Raw genomic sequence first — 24854 nt, 5'->3', positions numbered from 1 at the left:
TAGCTGAGCCCATTTGCTTTACCATGATGGTAGAGAAGAAATTCTGCAACTTTACACCCAGTAACTGCAAATGAACACCAGGCTTGAAGCCTTCTCCCAGAAGAAGGTATTTCATTCCTACTGAAAAGATATTGACAGTGAATTACAAGTGTCCATCAATTTTTTGAGCCACCTATTGGGGTTTGCTGCAGATAAAAAGATGGCAGATTCAATCTCTGCTCTCTAGGGCCTCAGAGTCTCTTGTATTAGTTTTGCAGCCTGAGGTGTTAAAATGTAGATTTACAGAAAACCTACAGCCCCACTGATGCCTCAAATGATAAAATAATTAATCAGATTGCTTTCAACATACTTCAATATCTAAGAATTCATGAGAACCATTAGAAGCTGTATCTACTGCCTGATATATGCTTATAGAAGAAGGAAATACTCATGCTTAAGAAAATTCTTGATAAACAGGTTGAGGGTGGATGAGGACACCCTGAGAACACAGGTCAGTAGAGCTAAAGATGAAAAAAAGATAGCAAACTTACTCACATTCATTAAGATTAGAAATGTGGGATGAGTGGAGACTGAGAGAAGAGTAAGATCAAACTGGAAATGTTTGAGGAACTTTGAGGAGCAGAATTGTATACTCTGAACTTGTAAGTTGTTGGTTTGTAAGTTGTTACAAATGAAATGCAAATTCCTTCATCTCCCCAGTCTTTTGTAAAGTCTTCTGCACACACATGCATACACACAACCTTTTGAGTAGGGCTGTTTTGGGTGAAAAGAAAGAGACCCTGAGCTCAAAATCTGGTTTGATGCCTAATATCAGGTCAGCATAATTACAATATTGTAAAAATACTTATTGTGTGCCAAGTGGTGTTCTAAGCTCTTTACATACATTAATGTATTTACGTGCTTTATGGTAATGCATTAATTTAATAAACTCAAGGCAAACCGATAAGCAGTAGTGTTTTCACCATTTTGTAAGTGAGGCAACAAAAGCACAGAGAGGTTAAGTAATTTGTCCCAAGTCATACAGCAGCTAAGAAGCAAAACCAAATTCCAGCTTAGGCAGGTTGGTAAACAGGGTGTGGAGAAGATCTATAAACTGAATGCATTCAGTGGAAGTAGAAGTGGGGTCAGTGGGGGTCCTGGGAGACACACACCCTTCTAGAAATTTACAGAAATCTTAGGGAGTGATTTAGAATTTCCACAATTAGATATGGTGCTTTTTATCTGTCTTAGCCATATCTTAAAGGATGGGATCACCCCACCTTGTTCAGCTTGTCCTCCCTCTCTCTCTCTCTCACACACACACATACACACACACACACACAAAACTGGTCCAATTTTGAATTTCTTGATCTTCATCCCTCTGAGCGTTAATAAATACAAAGCTGAGTGTCTGTACTTTATAAACACTTCTCCATTCGACCTAGAGCTCTGACTGTATCCATCTTCCTCCTGCTAAGTAAGCTCCAGATGAGGCTATTTGATGCTGTTTTACATACTGATGCTTTTTGCTCAGTCTCTGCCTCATAGGGTCTCTTGCTGTCTGCCATAGACATCAGCCCACCTTTCGAAGGCCTCGTTACTCCCACCACACCATGTCCATGTGCAGAAAGCAACCTTGCAGATAAAGTCCAAATGGAGATGGAGATCTCAAACAGGTCAATCCTAGGCTCTAAGCATTCAACTTTTCCCTGCCTCTCCTTTTCAATGTCCCTTGCTTTCTCTTTCCTGGTTAAGAGGAGTGAGGAATCTTCCTATAGGCAGCAGTCATACTCTGGGCTTCCAGGAAGAGAAAACTAAATGAAAGAAAGGAGAGGCAGTATCTGGGGACATTTTCACTTAAACTCCACTTTCGCTTCTGTAAGCTCCTTCAACTGAAGTGGGTATGCATGTATGTAAATGGTTGATATGTAAACATGTGATTATACACACACCCCTTATTTGGATCAGAGCTGAGATGCCAGCTGTGAATGAGATGCATTATTCTAAGGGCCTTATCTATATTTACTTTTTTCACCCTCCCAGATAAGGAAAATGAGACCCAGACTGGTTAAGTAACTTGCCCTAGGTAGAGACTAGTGTCAAGTTAGAGGAGACTTCCCAAAAAAGCTTCCTTTATTGTCATTGAATAGATGAGGATACATAACACAGGCTTAACCACATCCTTGGCTTCATGTGTAGCTTAAGGATCTATAGGAAATAACTTTATTGGGGTTTCTACTTGGAGTTGGGATATAGCCATACCTACCTAATGGTTGGGGTAGCCAAGCCGTTGGGAGGGAAAGAAGGACCCCATAAGTGATGAAGGAACCAGACACCCTGCGTTGGAGTCAGCAGCGATGCCTGAATGGCAATGGCAATGAGTCTACCCTTGAACATGCCTTCAGCCAGCAACCCCCACTCCTTTAAGCAAGCATGTGTAAACCCAGGGGAAAGAGTGGACACTACATTAAAGCGCTGTGCCACCAGAGCCTAAGCAACTCCCCTTCCAAAAGAGTTGAATACAAAAGGAAGTGCCTCCTTACCAACAGCTGATTCAGAGGTGAGTAGCTCCGGGTGGCAACAAGATGGAGAGCAGGTACCCAAATCCTAACCGGAGTTGGAGCACAGTAAGGTAGCACCACCACACTGGGAGTGTCAGGAGAGGTGGTCAACCCAGGATGGTAGATGTGCAGAGGAGAGAGAGTGAGAGCTGACAGACTCAAGATGACCACAGAACAGAAATGCAGAAGAGGCCCTAGGAACCCAGCTTCTAAGCTGACATCCTCCAGAGCAGAGGGCGAGTTCTGATGATGTGTACCATGGCCCTGCCCTTTGGGGAACACCTAAGAGACACGCATGAGGAAAGCCTATGATCCTGCCATTTGCCAGATCGGGGCTGTTGAAGACCAAGGAGCCAACTGCTCAGATGATCATATCCAGGACCCCTAACTGGGATGTCCTCAGGTACATTTATGTTCTGGATGCACAAATATATACATGTATGTGTGTACATATAACATAATTTCTTTCTGTGTAAGATATATGCTTTAACGCCTTCCTTTCTTGAGTCTCAGTTTCCTCTTCTGTAAAGTCAGATCATACTTCGATTCCTTTCAGCTCTACTGTTTTGTCTGAGTAAGTGATTTGGGTATTTTGCTGAAAATCTTTCAGCAAAGATCACTATTCTTCTATAACGGCCCTCATTTCTGTTTGGTAATTCCCATCCTGCTGGCCACCCCCCAGGTTCATATCTTTACCCCCTTATTCTGGACTATCTGCTCACTGGTCTCTCAATTTCACCCCTCCCTCAAGTCATTACTGCCACATTCCTCTTTTCAACCCTACACTGTCAACGAATTTTTTGATTCTGAAATCTTCAGGGGTTCCCACTGCCAATGTGAAAAAGGTTCTCCATAGTATGACCTTAACCAACTTAGTTTTCTCACTCCAGTTACCACTCCATTTCTCTACCTCCCTCAACTGCAAAATATTCCTCAGAAGTTTTCTATATTAGCTGTTTTCACTTCCTTGCCATTCTCTCTTCAATCCACTCCAATTTGGCTTTATCCGTACTCCTCCTCTGAAATGACTTTCATGGATGACCTTCATGTCGCCAAACTCAAGAACTCAGTTCTCTATTCTCACACAAAGTCTCAAGCGTTTAACACAGGTGGACACTCTCTCCTTCTTGCAAAATATTCTTCCCTTAACTCCCATGTACGATGTCATTCCATGACAAAACCTGTCTGTGTGGGTTTTGGGTTTTGTTTTTGTTTTTACTTTGATTTGTACCTAGCCTCCTCTGGAGCACCTATTCACTGTTCTTATATCTTCTTCAGACTACCTTCATCTTAATAATAGATATTAATTTTGCCTTATATATGAACATGGTCAGCTGCTTACTAATACAACCATGCAAACAGCAAGGTCTCAAAAAGTTTCCCCTAACACAACAGACCTTTTTTTGGCTCTGTAGCTTGGTTCAAGCTGTTGTTTCTCCTGAATATCTGCTCAATAGTCCTTCTAAAAGTAACATCCCTTTTCAAAATTGAATCCCAAGAGAATGGACCACTTCCTCCTCTGTGCTCCCTATGCCATGTCTTTATGTCTCTCAAAGCCCCAAACCCTCCATTTCACTCACTGGCTTATATATCTGTCTTTATCTACAAGATTGAGAGTTCCTTGAGGGCATAGAATGTGTCTCACTTTTTCTGATCTGACACCAAGCTCAATGTCCACCACTTAGTAGCCATCCAAGTAATACATGGGAAATAGATGAGTGAAGGCTTGAATGGACTAGGCCAGGAGGAGCTGCAAGAGAAGTTGGCAGTGGCTGCTACTGAAGCCAACCATGGAAAGGGAAAGCTGGTGTTGGGCTGCACCCTGCAGGCCTGCAAGCCTGGTACTTGCCCAGCCTCAAGACCAAAGAGAGAGCTCAGCATCGGTAACAGACACAGGAATGGTTTAATAGATGAGGAATCTTACATGTCTGAAGCAAGGTCCTGGAGCAACATTCCACCATGTGCGGCAGACAGAGGGCAGGACGTGGCATCAGTCTTTGCTCCCAGGGGAAGAGGGAGATTACCAGTTACAGAGGGAATTGACATCAGGTTGGCTCATGGGTTACCAGGGAAACCAGCAGAGGAGCATGTCCCTCATTGCCCCTTTGGTAAACTGTTATAGTAGAGATAGTTCTGATCTAAAGATTAGAACAATCAGTAGCTGGGGCCAGGGGCAAGCATTAATACATAGGCATTTACTGATTAGGCTCTATGATTAAGAGAGAAAGTCATTCAGGTGAGTAGGGTGTAGGTGAGGCAGGGACTGGTCAAGCAGGGGAGGTACAGAGAACAAGAGAACAGCCACCTTGGGTGACCTGATCATACAGCTGGCTAGTGGGCACTGCCTGTCAGCTACCCTGTAACCCTGGCTTGGAACACAAGCTTGTTCCTGTGTTTTATTTTGAGTCAAGATCATTTCTCAAATCTGAGAGGCAAAGTAAAGATTACCTGCTGAATGTGTTAAGATCCAAACTGCGCAAGATGTGAGGGACAGATTGAGATAAGTTCAGGACAGCACCAGTGAACACAGTAATAGCAGAAGGCAAAAATGGCTTTTAAATGAGCTTGGCATATGCTGCAGGGGCCTACTGAAATTGCTTCTTTCCCGGTAACACAACAGTCTTCTAGCTGCCTTTTGCCCCCTCAGGTCTTGTCCTCTTCCTACTCATCCTCTGTACTGTTGCCAAAATCATTTTAATATTTTATTTTGCAAGTTTGAGTTTTTCACATCTCTGCTTGATGCCCTTTAGTTACCACCTCTGCAAAGTCAGTTCTAAAGCTGTAATCATGACATCCCCTCCCCTATCATTTGTTGTCAAGATCCCAGCTACCTCCTCAGCCTCATTTCTTAGCACTCTTCCCATGTCACCTCACCAAACCATATCTGTTCTCCCAAATGTGCCCTCTTCTCTCACACCTCTTGCCTTCGCACATGTTGGTGCCTGTGCTGCTAATGTCTTTCTCCATTTCAGGCTACTGGGACAATCTTATTCGTGTTTCCTGACTCAGATTCAAGATTACTTACTCTGACACTCCTTCTTATACTCTCACACCTCAAGAGTTCTGACCCCCTTGCTGGCTTCCGGTGATTTGTTAATGTTTGCATTAGAACACTTACTACATTCCACTGCTTATCTTTTTAACTTAAAAATTATAATACATATATAAAATACAAGCAGAAAACCATAAGGCTCAATGAACACACTCATGGAACAATCACCCAGAGCAAAGTTTAGCAAACGTTTTCTGTAGAGGGCCAGATGTAAACGTTTCAGGCTTTGCAGACATATGGACTCTGTCACAACTACTTAAAATCTGTTGTAGTGAAAGCACTGATAGACAACTGTAAACAAAAGGATATGGATGTGTTCTAATAAAACTTTATGGACAAAAACAGAAGGAAGCTGAATTTGGCCTCTAGGCTGTGAAGTACGGACCCCTGACCTAGATCAATTCCCATATAACCCATAGTTAATGACTATCTCCTACCTCTTCCAAAAGATAAACACTATTGTGACATATATGGTAATTGCTACTCTTCTTCATAATTTTACCATTCAAGCATGAATCCCTAAACAGAGGAGTTTAATTACTTATTTTTGATATTTACATAAATGGAAGTCTATACTATGTATTCTTTTATACTTGACTTCTTTCACTCAATATGACATTTGTGAAATTCATCCATGTTACTGCATATGGCTGTAGTTTGTTGATTTTCATTGTTGTAGAGTATTCCATTGTATGAATTTATTTTTTTCATTCTAGTACTGAGAATGGATACTTCGATTGATTTCAGTTTTTCACTACTACGAATTATGCTATTACCTGGCTATGAATAATCTTATACATGTATCTTAATGCACAGGCACACATTTCTGTTTCCGAATTAATTGTACCAATTTGCACCCCACCAGCAGTGTGTGAGATTTGTTGTTCCACATCATTGCCAATTCCTGATATTGTTCTCCTTATCCTTCTTTTCTTCAAATTTTAATTTCAGTCATTCTGCTAGATGTGCAACAGTATCTCATTGTAGTTTTATTTTTGCATTTCCTTCTCTGATTAATGAAGCTGAGCCCTTGTCACATTTGTATTAGCCATTTTGATATCCTCCATTGTGAAGGCTTTGTCCTTTTACTTACTGATTTATAAGAAGTTCGTTTTATATTTTGGACACAAGCCCTTCATTATGTGTGGCAAATATATTCTCCTAGTTTAAAGCTTGTCTTTTCTCTTTCTTAATGTTATCTTAATGTGAACATAGGTTCTTAATTTTAATACTGTCCAATTTATCAATATTTTCCTTTATTTAATGATTTTTATGTCCCACCTAAGAATTACTTTTCTGCTCTGAATTATCTAAAATGATAAAAAGTATTTTACATGTAGATGTACAGCTAATGGAATATTGATTTTGTATGTGTGGGACAAGAGTCAAGATTTTATTTTTTTGCCATGTGAATATTTCTTTGTCCCAGCACTACATATTTATAAGGTCTTCATTTACCTTGTGCTCTATGCCTTTTTATTTTATTTATTTATTTATTTTGGGGATAAATTAGGTGTTGATCTCTATAGGTCTTTTTTTCTGGACTTTCTATTATTAAAAAATTTGGCTATTATCCTTGCACACATACCTTAATTATGGTCTTGGGCAAATCGTGGCCCGTAAAATTCCAACATAAACTTTAGAATCATCTCAAGTTTCACAAAATAGCTGTTGGAATTTTGATTGGATTGTGTTAAATTTTTACACCATGCTGGAGCAAGAGGATATCTTTATGATTTTGAATCCCCTAACCCATGACATGGATTATCATTATGTTTATTTTTGGTCACTGTTTCACCTCAGTAATATTTTTTATTTTTCTGTGAAATATTCTTGAATACCTTTATTCAATGTAAAATATTGGGTACTTTTATGCTATTATAAATGGTATTGTTTCCGAAAGTTTCAATTTTTTTACCCTGGTATAGAGAAATACAACTGACTTTTGTCTATTGATCTTATATCTTGCAAACTTGTTAAACTAATTTATTAATTCTGGTAACTCATCTGTGAAGCTTTTTGGATTTTTCAGACAAACAATCACATTCAAAAAATGACATGTAAAATTTTCTTCCCAATCTTTCACCAATTGTTTTCATTTTCTTGCCTTACTGGATTGGCTAGGATTTCTAGTACACTGTTGAATAGAAGTGGTAATAGTGAGAATACTGTGGGGATCCTTAATCTGATGTCAAAGGGAATGATTTCAACATTTCACCATTAAGCCTGACAGTTTTTTGTAGGTTTTCTATAGATAATCTTGAATCAGAATAAAAAATTTCCCCTCCATTTTTAGTACTATTGCTATGTTAGATGACCTAAAAATCTTCTCCCTGACTGCTTTCATGGTTATTTTCCTTGTCATTGTTTTCTGGCAGATTTTCTATGATGTGCATTTACTGTTGCTGTTGTCATTGTTGTGGTTGTTGTTGTTATTACTACTGTTATGGCTATTCTGCATGTGGTTTGTAACATTTCTTGAATTTGCAGATTGTTATCTTTCATGAGATTTGGCAAATTCTCACCATTGTTTTGTTCAAATGTTTCTTCTGTTCCATTCATTTTTTTATCTGTGTTCTAGAACTTCAATTATATGCAACTTAGATATTCTCACAGCCTCTTCTTTTTATTTTACCCTCTCATCACTGTTTTTAATCCTTTCATGTCTCCATGTTTTATTCTGGATTTTTTTTTCAGACCTTTCTTTCAGTACAGTAATTCTCTATTCAGTTGGGTTTCATTTCTTATTATTTTAACCTATTGAGTTTTAAACACTGGTTATTATATTTTTCATATTGGAATTCTATTTGGATCTTTTTCAAACTTACTATGTCTTTTATAGTTTCTAGTTCTTTGCCAAAACTTAAAATCTTGTCTTTTATCATCATAAATCTATTAAGCACAGTTTTCTAAGTCTGTGATTGATAACTCCAATAGCTGGAGTCCTCATGGATCTAATATTTGTTGTTTCTGCTGATTCTTGTTTATGTTATCTTATTTCTTTGTGTGCCTAGCCATTTAAAAAGTTTTTGTTTAACACTGTATTTGCAAACTCAGAATTAATTTGTGGCCCAAGAGGACATTTTCATTCTCCAGAGAGGATTTCACTTTTTTTTCTTCTGCCAGTGCCCAGAGGCAACAGCAATCCAAAATACCTTGATCCAAATTCAGGGATTGAGACAACTGGATTTTTTAAAAACAGTGAGATATAGTTACATGCCATAAAATTCACTTGTTTAAAGTGTACATATAATTCAAGAGCCTTTAGTATACTCATAGAGTTCTGCAACCTTCACCATAATCTAATTTTAGAACAATCTTATCATGCCAAAAAGAAACCCTATACCAATTAGTACTCACTATTCATTCCCTGCCCAACTCTAGGGAACAACAAATCCACTTTTTTTTTCCATAGCTTTGCTTTTTCTCGACATTTCATAAAAAGAATCACACAGTATGTGGTCTTTTGTGACTAGATTCTTTCATTCAGCATAATGTTTTCAAGGTTCATCCATGTTGTAGCATGTGTCAGTACTTCATTCTTTCTTATTGCTGAAGAATATTCCATTGAATGGATATACCACTTTTGTTTATCCATTCATCAGTTGATGGGCATTTGGATTATTTCCACTTTTTGGTTATTATAAATATTGCTGCTATGAATATGTGCATACTAGGTTTTATGTGGATGTTTTAATTTCTCTTGGGTATATGAATTGCTGGGTCATATGGCAACTCTATGTTTAATATTTTAAGGAACTACCAACCTGTTTTCAAAGTGAATGGATTCTGGGCTGAAGTTCCTCTAAGTGTCAGTCAGTGCAGCTCTCTGGCTTTCCAATCCAAAGCCATGAGAGTTTACTAGGTTCTCCTTTTGGTGGGCCCTGGATTTCAGCTTTTTTGTTCTTATACAATACCTGCAACAATGTCATATGTGCTGCTTACTCTCTCAGCATCTCAGCCATCACTTTCAAAACTGGAAATTGATTTAGTCCATTCTGGCTGCCAAAACAGAATACCATACACTGGGTGGCTTATTCATAACAGTAATTTATTTCTCACAGTTCTGGGTTAAGAAGTCCAAGATTATAGTGCCAACAGATTCAGTGTCTGGTAAGAGCCCAATTCCTGGCTCACCGAGTCTTCTGGCTATAACCTCACATGGCAAGAAGAAGCAAGAGGGCTCTCTTGGGCCTCATTTACAAAGGCACTAATCCCATTCATGAGGGCTCTACCTTCATGACCAATCAACTCCCAAAGCCACCTCCAAATACCATAACAATGGAGATTAGGTTTCAATATGAATTTGGGGGAGATGAAAACATTAAGCCTATAGCAGAAACACTCCCAAGGGAAAAATAACACTAAATACCATGCTTGACTCTCTGGATTTCTTCCTTCTCTCTGTTCTCAACCTGATCATTATTCTCTATCTTGTTACATCTTTTATGCCTTCAAGTAGATTTCTTATTATACATTTTATCTAGATGGTCTAGCTTTCTCAGAGTTTGATCTGAATTACCTAGTCTATCACTATTGATACTAGAAGTCCTGTGGTTATTTCTTTAGTTGTCAGTTTTCCCCAACTCTACTGTGAATTCCTTGAGGAAAAGGACTGTTTCTTGTTCATTTCTACAGCACCAGACCCTGTCACCTAGTAGATGTTTTACAAATGTTATGAAAGTCTAAGCTTTTACTTTCAAGTATGGAACTGATGCTAAGTAATTAAAGCTGCTCACAGAATATGGGAAAGCCAGAGAGCCAACCACAGTAACTATGAAGCTAGAGCAAACCTAGCTCCACAGACGGCAGGCCCACATACTGCACTTGTATTACTGATACCAACAAAGCTAGATCCTGGGTACTGATGCTAGATGTGCTCTGGGGCAAAGTAGAGCTATTGCTACTGCTAAACAGGAAGACCAACAGGAAAAGGGATGGAATAGGGATGGAATAGGGAAGAGCAGGGAATGCTGAGGAAGAGAGGGCAAGAAAGGGCATGATAAGTTTTGGAGAAACCTGATCTTGTGAAGGAATTGAGAAGGGAATTCAATCTATTTTCAGTATATCAAAAATTGAAGTAGATATCCTATAGAACTAGAAAGTAGGTTTCTTGAACCCCAGAGTCATTCCAAAGTGATTTATTACACTTCCAAGGATTAAGTAGATGATACAAGTGAATAAAATGATCCAGGAAGACAGATTCTACTGTGGACCACCCCCTTTTGTCCTTGCCCTGGCATGCCCTGCTTGAGAAGACTATGATCCATTCCACATATTTTTCTTTTCTAAAATTCCCATATTCCTTCCCTGTCACCATTCTCCAAGCCATTTAAATTCCATTGCTTTTCAAAAGGATTTCCTCAGTAGCTGCTATGTGATCCACATGTCCCAATAACCTCTATGTAAATGTCTTTCAGGTAGAACAAGAGACTTGTTAATAAAAATGATTCTATTTCTCACTCACTTACATAGATGTAATTTTTATAATAAGAATGTTTCTTCAGAAGCATGGGACTCCTCAAGGAATATCATCTGGTTTTCAGCCATCCTGCCCACAAGTATATCAACTCCAAAACTAAGGAGTAACTCTGTAAAACCCTGACTTCGCCATAAAAGACTTTGTTTTTAAATACACTTTACTACTTACCAAAAGATTTGGATGTAATAGAAAATGAAGGAAATACCCATTATCCAGAAGCAGGTGACTACGTCATCTCACTTCTTTTACATAAGGTCTCTAAGCAGTCTGTCACCTTCTTTCCACTTTTTAGAGTCTTCCTATATTTGATTGTTGTATTATGTAAGGGTGAGACCTCAGACTTCCCAAAAGGCAAGAAAATCCCCATGTACCTGGGTAGGGCAAAAGAAAAAAGAAAAAAGAGAGACAAAAGAATAGGGACAGGACTTGCACCTCGGGGAGGGAGCTGTGAGGAAGGAAAAGTTTCCACCCACTGGGAAGCCCCTTCACTGGCAGAGATGGGAGGTGGGCAGGGGGGAAGCTTCGGAGCCACGGAGGAGAGCGCAGCAACAGGGGTGCAGCGGGCAAAGTGGAGAGATTCCCACACAGAGGATCAGTGCCAACCAGCACTCACCAGCCTGAGACGCTTGTCTGCTCACCCGCCGGCCAGGACGGGTGTGGGCTGGGAGCTGAGGCTTGGGCTTCGGAGGTCAGACCCCAGGGAGAGGACTGGGGTTGTCTGCATGAACACAGCCTGAAAGGGGCTAGTGTGCCACAGCTAGCCAGGAGGGAGTCCAGGGAAAAGTCTGGACCTGCCTAAGAGGCAAGAGACCATTGTTTCGGCGTGCGCGAGGAGAGGGGATTCAGAGCACCACCTAAAAGAGCTCCAGAGACGGGCGCGAGCTGCGGCTATCAGCACAGACACCAGAGACGGGCATGAAATGCTAAGGCTGCTGCTGCAGCCACCAAGAATCCTCTGTGCAAGCACAGGTCACTATCCACACCCCACCGGGAGCCTGTGCAGCCTGCCACTGCCAGGGTCCCGTAATCCACGGACAACTTCCCTGGGAGAACACACAGTGTGCCTCAGTCTGTTGCAATGTCACACCAGCCTCTGCCACTGCAGGCTCGCCCCACATTGCAATTACAACTACTGTACCCCTCCCACACCCCGGCATGAGTGAGCAAGGGCTCCCTAATCAGCGCTGCTTTAACCCAGTCCTGTCTGGGTGGGAACAGATGCCTGAGGGTGACCTAAACGCAGAGGTGGGACCAAAACCAAAGCTGAAGCCCAGGAGCTGTGCGAACAAAGAAGAGAAAGGGAAATTTCTCCCAGCAGCCTCAGGAGCAGCAGATTAAATCCCCACAATCAACTTGATGTACCCTGCATTCTGTGGAATACCTGAATAGACAACGAATCATCCCAAAATTGAGGTTGTGGACTTTGGGAGCAACTGTAGACTTGGGGTTTGCGGTCTGCAACTGATTTGTTTCTAATTTTTATGTTTATCTTAGTATACTTTTTAGTGCTTGTTATCATTGGTGGATTTCTTTATTGGTTTGGTTGCTCTCTTTTTTTAATTAATATTTTAAAATTTTTAAAATAATTTTATTTTATTTAGTATTTTTTTTCTTTCTTTTTTTCTCTGTTTTCTTCCAAGCCCTGTGGCTGACAGGGCCTTGGTGCTCCAGCTGGGTGTCAGGCCTGAGCCTCTCAGGTAGGAGAGCCGAGTTCAGGGCACTGGACTACTAGAGACCTCCCAGCCCCATGTAATAACAATCGGCAAGAGTTCTCCCAGAAATATCCATCTCAACACTAAGACCCAGCTCCACCCAACGGCCAGCAAGCTCCAGTGCTGGACACCCCAGGCCAAACAATGAGCAAGACTGGAACACAACCCCACCCATCATCAGAGAGGCTGCCTAAAATCATATTAAGTTCACAGACACCCCAAAACACACCACTGGATGCGGCCCTGCCCACCAGAAAGACAAGATCCAGCCCCACCCACCAGAACAGAGGCACCAGTCCCCTCCACCATGAAGCCTACACAAGCCACTGAAGCAAGCTCACCCACTGGGGGAAGACACCAAAAACAACAGGCACTACGAACCTGCAGCCTGCGAAAAAGAGACCCCAAACACAGTAGTTAAAAAAATGAGAAGACAGAGAAATATGCAGCAGATGAAAGAGCGAGGTAAAAATTCACCAGACCATACAAATGAAGAGGAAATAGGCAGTCTACCTGAAAAAGAATTAAGAGTAATGATAACAAAGATGATCCAAAACCTTGGAAATAGAAATGGAGAAACTACAAGAAACGTTTAACAAGGACCTAGAAGAACTAAAGAGCAAACAAACAATGATGAACAACACAATAAATGAAATTAAAAATTCTCTAGAAGGAATCAATAGCAGAATAACTGAGGCAGAAAAAAGGATAAGTGACCTGGAAGATAAAATAGTGGAAATAACTACCAGAGAGCAGAATAAAGAAAAAAGAATGAAAAGAATCGAGGACAGTCCAGAGACCTCTGGGACAACATTAAACGAGCCAACATTCGAATTATAGGGGTCCCAGTAGAAGAAGAGAAAAAGAAAGGGACTGAGAAAATATTTGAAGAGGTTATAGTTGAAAACTTCCCTAACGTGGGAAAGGAAATAGCCACCCAAATCCATGAAGTGCACAGAGTCCCCTACAGGATAAATCCAAGGAGAAACACGCCAAGACACATATTAATCAAACTATCGAAAATTAGATACAAAGAAAAAATATTGAAAGCATCAAGGGAAAAGCAACAAATAACATACAAGGGAATCCCCATAAGGATAACAGCTGATCTTTCAGCAGAAACTCTGCAGGCTAGAAGGGAGTAGCAGGATATATTTGAAGTGATCAAAGGGAAAAACCTACAACAAGATTACTCTACCGAGCAAGGATCTCATTCAGATTCGATGGAGAAATTAAAACCTTTACACACAAGCAAAAGTTAAGAGAATTCAGCACCACCAAATCAGCTTTACAACAAATGCTAAAGGAACACCTCTAGGCAGGAAACAAAAGAGAAGGAAAAGACCCACAATAACAAACCCAAAACAATTAAGAAAATGGTAATAGGAACATACATATCGATAATTACCTTAAATGTAAATGGATTAAATGCTCCACCAAAAGATATAGACTGGCTGAATGGATACAAAAACAAGACCCGTATATATGCTGTCTACAAGAGACCCACTTCAGACCTAGGGACACATACAGACTGAAAGTGAGGGGATGGAAAAAGATATTCCATGCAAATGGAAATCAAAAGAAGGGTGGAGTAGCAATTCTCATATCAGGCAAAATAGACTTTAAAATAAAAACTATTACAAGAGACAAAGAAGGACACTACATAATGATCAAGGGATCAATCCAAGAAGATATAACAATTGTAAATATTTATGCACCCAACAGAGGAGCACCTCAATACATAAGGCAAATGCTAACAGCCATAAAAGGGGAAAACGACAGTAGCACAATAATAGTAGGGGATTTGAACACCCCACTTTCACCAATGGACAGATCATCCGAAATGAAAAGAAATAAGGAAACACAAGCTTTAAATGACACATTAAACAAGATGAACTTAATTGATATTTATAGGACATTCCATCCAAAAACAACAGAATACACTTTCTTCTCAAGTGCTCATGGAACATTCTCCAGGATAGATCGATATCTTGGGTCACAAATCAAGCCTTAGTATATTTAAGAAAATTGAAATCATATCAAGTATCATTTCTTACCACAACGCTATGAGACTAGATATCAATTACAGGAAAAAAAAAACTGTATAAAATACAAACAAGGAGCTTCCCCGGTGGTGCAGTGGTTGAGAATCTGCCTGCCAATGCAGGGGACATGGGTTCGAGCCCTGGTCTGGGAAGATCCCAAATGCCGCGGAGCGACTAGGCCCGTGAGCCACAATTGCTGAGCCTGCGCGTCTGGAGCCTGTGCTCCGCAACAAGAGAGGCCGCGATAGTGAGATGTCCGTGCACAGCGATGAAGAGTGGCCCCCACTTGCCACAACTAGAGAAAGCCCTCACACAGAAATGAAGACCCAACACAGCCATAAATAAATAAATAAATAAAATTAAAAAAAGAAACAAACTAAAGGAGGCTAAACAATACACTGCTGAATAACCAAGAGATCACTGAAGAAATCAAAGAGGAAATCAAAAAATATCTGGAAACAAATGACAATGAAAACACGACAACCGAAAACCTGTGGGATGCAGCAAAAGCAGTTCAAAGAGGGAATTTTATAGCAATACAATCCTAGCTCAAGAAACAAGAAACGTCTCAAATAAACAACCTAACCTTACACCTAAAGCAATTAGAGAAAGAAGAACAAAAACATCCCAAAGTTAGCAGAAGAAAAGAAATCATAAAGATCAGATCAGAAATAAATGAAAAAGAAATGAAGGAAACAACAGCAAAGATCAATAAAACTAAAAGCTGGTTCTTTGAGAAGATAAACAAAATTGATAAACCATTAGCCAGACTCATCAAGAAAAAAAAGGAAGAAGACTCAAATCAACAGAGCTAGAAATGAAAAAGGAGAAGTAACAACTGACACTGCAGAAATACAAAGGATCATGAGTGATTACTACAAGCAATTATATGCCAATAAAATGGACAACCTGGAAGAACTGGACAACTTCTTAGAAAAGGACAACGTTCCGAGACAGAACCAGGAAGAAATAGAAAATATAAACAGACCAATCACAAGCACTGAAATTGAAACTGTGATTAAAAATCTTCCAACAAACAAAAGCCCAGGACCAGATGGCTTCACAGGCAAATTCTATCAAACATTTAGAGAAGAGCTAACACCCATCTTTCCCAAACTCTTCCAAAATATAGCAGAGGGAGGAACACTCCCAAACTCATTCTATGAGGCCACCATCACCCTGATACCAAAACCAGACAAAGATGTCACAAAAAAGAAAACTACAGGCCAATATCACTGATGAACATAGATGTAAAAATCCTCAACAAAACACTAGCAAACAGAATCCAATAGCACATTAAAAGGATCATAAACCATGATCAAATGGGGTTTATCCCAGGAATGCAAGGATTCTTCAATATACGCAAATCAATCAATGTGATACACCATATTAACAAGTTGAAGGATAAAAACCATATGATCATCTAAAAGATGCAGAACAAGCTTTTGACAAAATTCAACACCCATTTATGATAAAAACTCTCTAGAAAGTAGGCATAGAGGGAACCTACCTCAACACCATAAAGGCCATATACAACAAACCCACAGCAAACATCATTCTCAATGGTGAAAAACTGAAAGCATTTCGTCTAAGATCAGGAACAAGACAAGGTTGCCCACTCTCAGCACTATTATTCAACATAGTTTTGGAAGTTTTAGCCACAGCAATCAGAGAAGAAAAAGAAATAAAAGGAATCCAAATTGGAAAAGAAGAAATAAAACTGTCACTGTTTGCAGGTGACATGATACTATACATACAGAATCCTAAAGATGTTACCAGAAAACTACTAGAGCTAATCAATGAATTTGGTAAAGTAGCAGGATACAAAATTGATGCACATAAATCTCTTGCATTCCTATATGCTAATGATGAAAAATCTGAAAAAGAAATTAAAGAAACATTCCCATTTACCATCTCAACAAAAAGAATAAAATACCTAGGAATAAATCTACCTGGGGAGACAAAAATCCTGTATGCACAAAACTATAGGACACTGATGAAAGAAATTAAAGACGATACAAACAGATGGAGTGATATACCATGTTCTTGGATTGGAAGAATCAACACTGTGAGAATAGCTATACTAGCCAAAGCAATCTACACGTTCAGTGCAATCCCTGTCAAACTACCAATGGCATTTATCACAGAAGTAGAAGAAAAAATTTCACAATTTGTATGGAAACACAAAAGACCCCGAATAGCAAAAGCAATCTTGAGAAAGAAAAATGGATCTGGAGGAATCAGGCTCCCTGACTTCAGACTATACTACAAAGATACAGTAATCAAGACAGTATGGTACTGGCACAAAAATAGAAATATAGATCAATGGAACAGGCCAGAAAGCCCAGAGATAAACCCATGCACATATGGTCACCTTATCTTTGATAAAGGAGGCAAGAATATACAAAGGAGAAAAGACAGCCTCTTCAATAAGTGGTGCTGGGAAAACTGGACAGCTACCTGTAAAAGAATGAAATTAGAACACTCCCTAACACTTTATAAAAAATAAACTCAAAATGGATTAAAGACCTAAATGTGAGGCCAGACACTATAAAACTCTTAGAGGAAAATATAGGCAGAACATTCTATGACATAAATCACACCAAGATCATTTTGACCCACCTCCTAGAAAAATGGAAATAAAACAAAAATAAACAAATGGGACCTAATGAAATTTAAAAGCTTTTGCTTTTGCACAGCAAAGGAAACCATAAACAAGATGAAAAGACAACCCTCAAAATGGGAGAAAATATTTGCAAACGAACCAATGGACAAAGGATTAATCTTGAAAATATATAAGCAGCTCATGCAGCTCAATATCAAACAAACAAACAACACAATCCAGAAATGGGCAAAAGACCTAAACAGACATCTCTACAAAGAAGATATACACATTGCCAACAAACACATGAAAGGATGCTCAACATCACTAATCATTAGAGAAATGCAAATCAAAACTACAATGAGGTATCACCTCACACCGGTCAGAATGGCAAGCATCAAAAAATCTACAAACAATAAATGCTGGAGAGGTTGTGGAGAAAAGGGGACCCTCTTGCACTATTGGTGGGAATGTAAATTGATACAGCCACTATGGAGAACAGTATGGAGGTTCCTTTAAAAACTAAAAATGGAACTACCATATGACCCAGCAATCACACTTCTGGGTACCTGAGAAAAGCATAATTCAAAAAGAGTCATGTACCACAATGTTCATTGCAGCCCTGTTTACAATAGCCAGGTCATGGTAGCAATGTAAGTGTCCATCGACAGATGAATGGATAAAGATGTGGCACATATATACAACAGAATATTACTCAGCCATAAAAAAGAAACGAAACTGACTTATTTGTAGTGAGCTGGATGGACCTAGAGACTGTCATACAGAGTGAAGTAAGTCAGAAAGAGAAAAGCAAATACCATATGCTGACACATACATATGGTATCTAAAAAAAATTAAAAAATAAAAAGGTTCTGAGGAACCTAGGGGCAGGAAAGGAATAAAGATGCAGATGTAGAGAATGGACTTGAGGACATGGAGAGGGGGAAGACTAAGCTGGGACGAAGTGAGAGAGTAGCATTGACATATATACACTACTATATGTAAAATAGCTAGCTAGTGGGAAGCAGCCACATAGCACAGGGAGATCAGCTCGGTGCTTTGTGTCCACCTAGCGGGGTGGGATAGGGAGGGTGGGAGCGAGTTGCAAGAGGGAGGAGAGATGGGGATATACGTATATGAATAGCTGATTCACTTTGTTATACAGGAGAAACTAACACACCATTGTAAAGCAATTATACTCCAATAAAGATGTTAAAAAATAAAATAAAATAAAATAGATAGCTAGTGGGAAGCAGCTGCATCACACAGGGAGATCAGCTTGGTGCTTTGTGACCACCTAGAAGGCTGGGATAGGGAGGGTGGGAGGGAGACGCAAGAGGAAGGGGATAAGGGGATATATGTATACATGTAGCTGATTCACTTTATACAGCAGAAACTAACAAAACTTTGTAAAGCAATTATACTCCAATAAAGGTGTTTTAAAAAATAGAAAGATTTCACTGATTCATATTTCTTTGGATGTTATTAAGGCTGAAAAGAATTTAAGTGTTAAGTGGTGACTTGTAGATGGTTTTATATCATTAAGTACTATAGTGAATTGATATATATCAATTGTATATCATTTACCTTTCAAATATATTTAAGATGTCTTATTTCTTAATGGAAGATTGTGATGATGATGATGATGATTGTTATTTCTGAGATATTCCCACCTTTTTCCTATCATATTGGTGATAACGACTTCTCAGATAGGACTTCTCCAAAATAACAAAACTCTCCTTGTGGCAGGCAAAATAATACCTCCTACAGTGCTGTGCCACCTGCCTCCCCCACTCACCCAGAGATGTCCACGTTCTAATCACTGGAAACTGTGAATATGTTATCTTATGTGGCAAAAAGGAATTAAGGTTGCAGATGGAATTTAGATAGCTAGCAGTTGACCTTAAAATAGGAAAATTATCCTGGATGATCTGGTGGTCCTGATGTAATCACCAGGGCCCTTAAAAGTGGAAAACGAAGGCAGAAGAAAAGGCAAGAGTGACGCAATGAGATGTAAGAAGGATTAACCTCCATTGCTGCCTTGGCAGATAGAGGAAGTGGTCAAAAGCCAATGAATGCGGGCGGCCTCTAGAAGCCAGGAAAGGCAAGGAAACAGATTCTCCCCTAGAGCCTCCAGAAAGGAACACAGCCATGAGACCACCCTGATCTTAGTCTAGTGAGACCCACATCAGATTCAGAACTGTAAAATAAAAAATTTGTACTGTTTTTAAGCCACTAACTTCGTGGTAATTTGTTACCACAACAATAGAAAACTAATACAGATAGTAAATTGGTACACAGATACTACCGAAAAGTGTGGAAGTGGGATACAGAGTTTGGGAAGCACTGTATGCTAAAAGAATACTGAGGGACACACGTGTGTCTAGAGTTGTAATTGGCAAGTAGAAAGCAGGGCTACCTTGGAGGTGGACAAAATTAGGAATTTCACTCTTTTTGTTTTTTGAATTTTATTTATTTTTTTTATACAGCAGGTTCTTATTACTTATGCATTTTATACATACTAGTGTATATATGTCAATCCCAATATCCCAATTCACCACACACACCCCCGGCCACTTTCCACCCTTGGTGTCCATACGTTTGTTCTCTACATCTGTGTTTCAATTTCTGCCCTGCAAACAGGTTCATCTATAACATTATTCTAGGTTCCACATATATGCATTAATATATACTTGTTTTTCTCTTTCTGCCTTACTTCACTCTGTATGACAGTCTCTAGATCCATCCACGTCTCTACAAATGACCCAGTTTCGATCCTTTTTATGGCTGGGTAATATTCCATTGTATATATGTACCACATCTTCTTTATCCATTCGTCTGTCAATAGGCATTTACGTTGCTTCCATGACCTGGCTATTGTAAATAGTGCTGCAATGAACATTGGGGTGCATGTGTCTTTTTGAATTATGGTTTTCTCTGAGTATATGCCCAGTAGTGGGATTGCTGGGTCATATGGTAATTCTATTTTTACTTTTTTAAGGAACCTCCATACTGTTCTCCACAGTGGCTGTATCAATTTACATTCCCACCAACAGTGCAAGAGGGTTCCCTTTTCTCCACATCCTCTCCAGCGTTTGTTGTTTATAAATTTTCTGATGGTTCCCATTCTAACAAGTGCGAGGTGATACCTCACTGTAGTTTCGATTTGCATTTCTCTAATAATTAGTGATGTTCAGCAGCTTTCCATGTGCTTCTTGGCCATCTGTATATCTTCCTTGGAGAAATGTCTATTTAAGTCTTCTGCCCACTTTTTGATTGGGTTGTTCGTTTTTTTAATATTGAGCTGCATGAGCTGTTTATATATTTTGGAGATTAATCCTTTGTCCGTTAATTCGTTTGCAAATATTTTCTCCCATTCTGAGGGCTGTCTTTTCGTCTTGTTTGTAGTTTCCTTTGCTGTGCAAAAGCTTTTAAGTTTCATTAGGTCCCATTTGGTTATTTTTGTTTTTATTTCCATTACTCTAGGAGGTGGGTCAAAAAAGATCTTGCTGTGATTTATGTCAAAGAGTGTTCTTCCTATGTTTTCCTCTAAGAGTTTTATAGTGTCCACTCTTACATTTAGGTCTCTAATCCATTTTAGGTTTATTTTTGTGTATGGTGTTAGGGAGTGTTCTAATTTCATTCTTTTACATGTAGCTGTCCAGTTTTCCCAGCACCACTTATTGAAGAGACTGTCTTTTCTCCATTATATATCCTTGACTCCTTTGTCATAGATTAGTTGACCATCGGTGTGTGGGTTTATCTCTAGGCTTTCTATCCTGTTCCATTGATCTATATTTCTGTTTTTGTGCCAGTACCATACTGTCTTGATTACTGTAGCTTTGTAGTATAGTCTGAAGTCAGGGAGTCTGATTCTTCCAGCTCCGTTTTTTTCCCTCAAGACTGCTTTGGCTATTCGGGGTCTTTTGTGTCTCCATACAAATTTTAAGATTTTTTGCTCTAGTTCTCTAAAAAATGCCATTGGTAATTTGATAGGGATTGCATTGAATCTGTAGATTGCTTGGGGTAGTACAGTCATTTTCACAATATTGATTCTTCCAATCCAAGAACGTGGTATATCTCTCTATCTGTTGGTATCATCTTTAATTTCTTTCATCAGTGTCTTATAGTTTTCTGCATAGAGGTCTTTTGTCTCCCTAGGTAGGTTTATTCCTAGGTATTTTATTCTTTTTGTTGCAATGGTAAATGGGAGTGTTTCCTTAATTTCTCTTTCAGATTTTTCATCATTAGGCTATAGGAATGCAAGAGATTTCTGTGCATTAATTTTGTATCCTGCAACTTTACCAAATTCATTGATTAGTTCTAGTAGTATTCGAGTCGCATCTTTAGGATTCTCTATCTATAGTATTGTGTCATCTGCAAACAGTGACAGTTTTACTTCTTCTTTTCCAATTTGTATTCCTTTTATTTCTTTTTCTTCCCTGACTGCCATGGCTAGGCCTTCCAAAACTATGTTGAATAATAGTGGCAAGAGTGGACATCCTTGTCTTGTACCTGATCTTAGAGGAAATGCTTTCAGTTTTTCACCATTGAGAATGATGTTTGCTGTGGGCTTTCCGTATATGGCCTTATTATGTGGAGGTAGGTTCCCTCTATGCCCACTTTCTGGAGTGTTTTTGTCATAAATGGGTGTTGAATTTTGTCAAAAGCTTTTTCGCCATCTATTGAGATGATCATATGGTTTTTATTCTTCAATTTATTAATATGGTGTATCACATTGATTGATTTGCATATATTGAAGAATCCTTGCATCCCTGGGATAAATCCCACTTGATCATGATGTATGATCCTTTTAATGTGTTGCTGGATTCTGTTTGCTAGTATTTTGTTGAGGATTTTTGCATCTATATTCATCAGTGATATTGGTCCGTAATTATCTGTTTTTGTAATGTCTTTGTTTGGTTTTGCTATCAGGGTGATGGTGGCCTCATAGAATGAGTTTGGGAGTGTTCCTTCCTCTGCAATTTTTTTGAAAAGTTTGAGAAGGATGGGTGTTAGCTCTTCTCTGAATGTTTGATAGAATTCACCTGTGAAGCCATCTGGTCCTGGACTTTTGTTTGTTGGAAGATTTTTAATCACACTTTCAATTTCATTACTTGTGATTGGTCAGTTCCTGTTTTCTATTTGTTCCTAGTTCAGTCTTGGAAGGTTTTACCTTTCTAAGCATTTGTCCAGTTCTTCCAGGTTGTCCGTTTTATTGGCATAGAGTTGCTTGTAGTAACTCTTAGGATGCTTTGTATTTCTGTGGTGTCTGTTGTAACTTCGTTTTCATTTCTAATTTTATTGATTTGAGTCCTCTCCCTCTTTTTCTTGATGAGTCTGGCTAATCATTTATCAATTTTGTTTATCTTCTCAAAGAACTAGCTTTTAGTTTTATTGATCTTTGCTATTGTTTTCTTTGTTTCTATTTCATTTATTTGTGCTCTGATCTTTATGATTTCTTTCCTTCTGTTAACTTTCCGTTTTGTTTGTTCTTCTGTTACTAGTTCCTTTAGGTGTAAGGTTAGATTGTTTATTTGAGATTTTTCTTGTTTCTTGAGGTAGGCTTGTATTGCTATAAACTTCCCTCCTAGAACTGCTTTTGCTGCATCCCACAGGTTTTGGATCGTCTTGTTTTCATTGTCATTTGTCTCTAGGTATTTTTTGATTTCCTCTTTGATTTCTTCAGTGATCTCTTGGTTATTTAGTAACATATTGTTTAGCCTCCATGTGTTTGTGTGTTTTACGTTGTTTTCCATGTAATTGATTTCTAATTTCATAGCGCCGTGGTCCGAAAAGATGCTTGATTTGATTTCAAGTTTGTTAAATTTACTGAGGCTTGATTTGTGACCCAAGATTTGACCTACCCTCAAGAATGTTCTGTGCACACTTGAGAAGAAAGTGTAATCTGCTGTTTTTGGATGGAATGTCCTGTAAATATCAATGAAATCTATCTTGTCTATTGTGTCATTTAAAGCTTGTGTTTCCTTATTAATTTTCTGTTTGGATGATCTGCTCATTGGTGTAAGTGAGGTGTTAAATTCCCCCAGTATTATTGTGTTACTGTCGATTTCCTCTTTTATAGCTGTTAGCATTTGCCTTATGCATTGAGGTGCTCCTATGTTGGGTACATATATATTTATAATTGTTATATCTTCTTCTTGGATTGATCCCTTGATCATTATGTAGTGTCCTTCCTTGCCTCTTGTAACATTGTTTATTTTAAAGTCTATTTTATCTGATATGAGTATTGCTACTCCAGCTTTCTTTTGATTTCCATTTGCATGGAATATCTTTTTCCATCCCCTCACTTTCAGTCTGTATGTGTCCGTAGGTCTGAAGTGGGTCTCTTGTCGACAGCCTATAGATGGCTCTTATTTTTGTATCCATCCAGCAAGCCTGAGTCTTTTGGTTGGAGCATTTAATCCATTCACTTTTAAGATGATTATCGATATGTATGTTCCTATTACCATTTTCTTAATTGTTATGGTTTTGTTTTTGTAGGTCCTTTTCTTCTCTTGTGTTTCCCACTTAGAGAAGTTCCTTTAGCATTTGTTGTAGAGCTGGTTTGGTGGTGCTGAATTCTCTTAGCTTTTGCTTGTCTGTAAAGCTTTTGATTTCTCCATCGAATCTGAATGAGATCCTTGCCGGGTAGAGTAATTTTGGTTGTAAGTTCTTCCCTTTCATCACTTTAAATATATCATGCCACTCCCTTCTGGCTTGTAGAGTTTCTGCTGAGAAATCAGCTGTTAACCTTATGGGAGTTCCTTTGTATGTTATTTGTCATTTTTCCCTTGTTGCTTTCAATAATTTTTCTTTGTCTTTAATTTTTGCCAATTTGATTACTGTGTCTCGGCATGTTTCTCCTTGGGTTTGTCCTGCCTGAGACTCTCTGCGCTTCCTGGACTTGGGTGGCTATTTCCTTTCCCATGTTAGGGAGTTTTCAACTATAAACTCTTCAAATATTTTCTCTGGTCCTTTGTCTCTCTCTTCTCCTTCTGGGAGCCCTATAATGCAAGTGTTGTTGTGGTTAATGTTGTCCCAGAGGTCTCTTAGGCTGCGTTCATTTCTTTTCATTCTTTTTTCTTTATTCTGTTCCACAGCAGTGAATTCCACCATTCTGTCTTCCAGGTCACTTATCCATTCTTCTGCCTCAGTTATTCTGCTATTGATTCCTTTTAGTGTATTTTTCATTTCAGTTATTGTATTGTTCATCTCTGTTTGTTCGTTCTTTAATTATTCTAGGTGTTTGTTCTTTAAACCTTCTAAGTCTTTGTTAAACATTTCTTGCATCTTCTCGATCTTTGCCTCCATTCTTTTTCCGAGGTCCTGGATCATCTTCACTATAATTATTCTGAATTCTTTTTCTGGAAGGTTGCCTATCTCCACTTCATTTAATTGTTTTTCTGGGGTTTTTACTT

At 38.9% G+C, this 24854-nt stretch overlaps 1 protein-coding gene across 1 annotated transcript in view; it reads right to left on the bottom strand.

Moving 5' to 3' along the window:
- The window catches only part of SLC8A3 (solute carrier family 8 member A3), a 270004-nt gene that overhangs the window by 216092 nt on the left and 29058 nt on the right, over positions 1 to 24854 (bottom strand). The gene's annotated exons all lie outside the window — the stretch shown is intronic.

The sequence above is a fragment of the Balaenoptera borealis genome (assembly GCF_965194805.1).
Source record: "Balaenoptera borealis genome assembly, chromosome: 3".
NCBI lineage: Eukaryota > Metazoa > Chordata > Mammalia > Artiodactyla > Balaenopteridae > Balaenoptera > Balaenoptera borealis.
Note: the sequence above shows the minus strand (reverse complement) of the source record. Positions and strands in the feature narration are given on the sequence as shown.